The sequence below is a fragment of the Aplysia californica genome, unplaced genomic scaffold (genome assembly GCF_000002075.1).
Source record: "Aplysia californica isolate F4 #8 unplaced genomic scaffold, AplCal3.0 scaffold00822, whole genome shotgun sequence".
Taxonomy (NCBI): Eukaryota; Metazoa; Mollusca; class Gastropoda; order Aplysiida; family Aplysiidae; genus Aplysia; species Aplysia californica.
In genome coordinates, this window is record NW_004798092.1 from 182,684 (window position 1) to 187,131 (window position 4,448).

The following is a 4,448-nucleotide window of genomic DNA, read 5'->3' on the forward strand; positions in this document are numbered from 1 at the left end:
CCCTTCTCGCCCCCCGTTTAGGTCCGTAGGGGAGAATATCGGAGCCGCGCACTTTCGAGAAAAACTATCAAAGCCGCCCACTTTTTTTTTTTTACGATTTCGGTACAATTAGATTGCTGATTACCAAAACCAGTACCATCCAACAATTTAAGTACCCTCAGCGTTTTACAGGGCTTGGGACCAGATATCAATTAGATTTTGAATTGAATGAATGGGCTTTTCAGGTATAAAAACATATGTACAGGACAGAGGCGATCTTTAAAGTGTTGAGGCAGCATTTTTTTGCGCATTCAGGATACGAATTGAACTTGCTCGTTTGTATACATTTCTTGTTACACTGTCTCCCTTCGTTAATGGTAGTGCCTTTCTTTCTGGTCTGTGTTTTTAGTTTCAGACTAGGAATGGTCTGGAAATCGTTTAACGTCTTCAGAAAGATGAACATATTTGGATGGGGACTGTACAGAATAATCTTGTAAAGGGAATTGTAACCGTTGGATGGAATCGGCAATCTAATTGTATCGATATCTAAAAAAAAAAGCGCGGCTCTGAGCTTCCCGTCCATAGGCATACCCCCCCTCTCCCCCTTTTACGCATACATGTCTCGTCCATTTTTTCGGGATTTGTTATAGAATAAAATAGACGGCCTCGATCACCTTTTTTCGGAGAAATAGTTCAGTAGTTCTAAGGCAACGTTTTTGGGGGGTTTGTAAATTAAGTAATCTAACCATGGTGATCAATGAAAAAGCGACAACAAATTGAAACGCATGCGATCTCAAAGACGGAAGATAATATGAAAGAAATGTTACTAATTGTAAATCTATATCACAATGAGTCAATCAAAATAAACCCACTGTCGCCCACTAACCATTGAACGGAAAACAACCCAGTCTTGCGGCGCATACAGTCAGTTAAAAAAATAAATAGAGTTAAACAGACAAGCTAAAAAAACTAACACTTAACTACCGCACTTGGTCAAATAAAAAAAAGCCCTTGGCAGACTGCAATTAAATACTAATGATTATATAGAAAACACCTCTTCATATTTGTCGCATATGCACGAAAATCGAGATTTATAAGGGTTTTTTTTGAATTCACAGGAACATGCCAAAAATCAGGACAATTCGCCACTTAGATTCTGTGTAATGAGGTCGACAAGTTGTCCATTTGGTGTTGTCCGGACTATAACACCTGACGCCATACATCCATTCCCACGTGCATTTCCCCTTTTTTCTCGAAACTGCCAGTTTAAATCGTTCACTGTCATACAGACAGGCAGACACAAAAACGCACATGCGCGCGCGCGCGCACACACACACACACAAATTGATATCAGTGTGAACAAATGCAACATGCGCTCGTAGATCTATATTTCTTATTCTGTTCAGCTGACCTGAGCAGAAGGCGTTCAACATTTTATTGAACCACAGGATGTTGTTTATTTTTTTTACCAGTCCTATCCACCCAACGAAAACTATTCAAGATTTCTAAACATTCCTCTTTCGCGTTTTAGGCCTATACCACACCAAGACAAATCTGTCTCAACGCCGTTTAGTCAGTTTTGTCCATAGATTTACACCATAGGTTTAAAAAGGAGATAGCTCTATGGTTTTGTCACAGATTTGAACTTCCACTTGAGCCGTACCGCACTGAGATTCAAGCGTCTTAAGATTTCGTCTCGAGCACTTCGCTTCTTCAAATTGCATGGTCAGTGATTCAGTGGCTCGATTATGTATAATTTTTTTTTTTCGCTTAATCTGAAACCAAAAGGTGGGGTGTTGGATCTTCAGGTAGACTATTTGTCTGCAAGTTGTTAGTCTATTTGTTAATGCTTGTGTATGCGCGCTTATGTGTGTGTATGTGTATGTGAGTGTGTATGTGCGTGCGTGCGTGCGTGCGTGCGTGTGTGTGTGTGTGTGTGTGTGTGTGTGTGTGTGTGTGTGTGTGTGTGTGTGTGTGTGTGTGTGCATGTCGAGTGGGGAAAGGGAATGTGTGAGTATATATACATATACAATAATGTATATATATGCATTGTGTATATATGCGTGCATGCGTGCGCGCGCGCTCGTGTGTGTGTGGGAGGGGGGGCGTGTGTGCGTGCGTGTATGGGGTGAGTGTGTGTGTGTGTGTATGTGTGTGTGTGTGTGTGTGTGTGTGTGTACGTGTGTGTTTTTGTGAGCGTGTGTGCATCTCTGTGTAGGCTAGATGAGGCTGTGATCGATGGGTGGGATGATATGTAATCATTGCATGTTGGGATTATATTGCCAGCTGCCAAAGATGTTTAGAAATCTTGTTTAAGCAAACGCTTCTTTTACGAGGGATGACACAAGCCATAAAAGTGCGCACCTGTTCGTAGTGAGACGAACTCGAATGACTGACTCATCATCCTTACCACTGTTAGGTATCTTGTTAAAGGTCATTTTCTGTTCTCTCCTTCTCTGTCTCTCTGAGTCTTTCTCTTCTCTCTCTCTCTCTCTCTCTCTCTCTCTCTCTCTCTCTCTCTCTCTCTCTCTCTCTCTCTCTCTCTCTCTCCCCTCTCTCTACCTGTCTCTCTGTTACCCTTTCTGTCCTTCTGTCTCCCACTCCCCCAACCCTCACACACATTTTTTCTCTCCGTCCCTCTTTTCTCTCTCTGTTCGCCTCTCTTCCTCTCCCTGTCAGTCTCCTTGTCAGTCTGTCTCCCTGTCTCCTTGTCTCCCTGTCTGTCTGTCTGTCTGTCTGTCTGTCTGTCTGTCTGTCTGTCTGTCTGTCTGTGCCTCTCTTTCGCTCTCTCTCTCTCTCTCTCTCTCTCTCTCTCTCTCTCCCCCTCTCTCTCTGTCTCCCTCTCTCTGTCTCCCTCCCCCTCTCTCTCCCACCTGCATTGAGATGTGGAGACATCCCGAATTCCCAGTGGTAATTACTGAAAATACTTTGCATGTTTGAGATTGAAGTCCAGCCTGCAGCAGATACATGTAACCCAGTTTTTGCAGGATACAGTTCACGCTCAACATTATATTGCATAGAGGGATGCATTCGTTTTAGTTTTAGTAAGAGTTTTACATGAGTGGTTTGCGGGTACTATGGTGTGGTTTGCTTCTTCTTTCCAATCAAACACCAATCGTTCTTATTTCTCCTCCATATTTTCTTTGCATGCTACTGTTACCCTTTACATAGTAACAACTCCACTTTTCGGCACTTCTTGTGATCAAACTATTTGTGTTGAAAAAGTGTCAAAACAAAAAAACACACCAAAAAAACACCACCGCCCTCCAAAAAAAATCAACAAAATCAACTAAACAACCAAATAAAAAAACAAACAACAAAAACAGTAACAACACCGACAACAATAACAACAACGACAACAACTAGATCTAACAAACAATTAATTTGAAACTTAGTTTAACAGCACTTGCAACAATAATAAGTTATATAATAAGTGCCCTCTTTCGTTAACGACATTACAGTGTTAAAAAGGGCGCTAAAAATCCAAGCCGCACCATAATGAACACCAGAAATAGCTGAGGATTTTGTAGCATTAGCGAAATACACGTTACGTGTGCACGACGCGCATGTTTCGTTCCGTCAGAGGTTTTTAACTTGTTTATGAAGATCACGACTATCAAGTGCTAGACCCGAAGCAGACATCGGTGATCATGGTTTGCTATTCATTTCTTTGCCCGGATAATCTAGCAAAACAAGTATTGTCCTGGTTATCCAACTGCTCAGGTTTTCAAAGTACACTGCTCTGAGTCTAGCTCTGCCTTGTTTGTCTTCTATATTTTGTTTCCAATTTATACAATTTATAACAACCCCAAAGACCCTTCGAATCTTTTATGTAGAGCCGATCAGACTTTGATCTTCAGAGCCCACACAGGACACTTACACACCAACAAGCACAAAAACAGAATTAATCCCATGTGGGAACCCCATTGCAGACACTGTGACTACCACGAGGAGACCGTAGAACATCTTCTCCTTCACTGCCCAAACCTGGCAGTTCTTCGACGCGGGCTCCTACACACACCTACAGGCTTACAAAGCCTGCTCTACTCTGGCGTTGACCAGATGACAAGGACATGTGGTTACTTGAGGGAGGCTTTGCGCTGCCAAGAGCGAAATGCTCGCAGCTAAAGGGATTTGAAAACAACAACAACATACAATTTATAAAGATACAGGACAAAAATAAACCAAAGGAGAATAAAACCAAACGCAAATAACAAAACCACCGACAACAAGACCCCCCTCCCCCAACAACAAACAAACAACTTCCCTTCACCCTCCCTCTCCCCCGTTCCCCAAAGAACGGAATAAACAAATTGATAAAGTGCACTCACACACACTCTCTCTCTCTCTCTCTCTCTCTCTCTCACACACACACACACACACACACACACACACACACACACACACACACACACACTTTCTCTCACTGTTTCTCTTTTTCCGTCTCTTCGCATTCTTATTCATTCGCA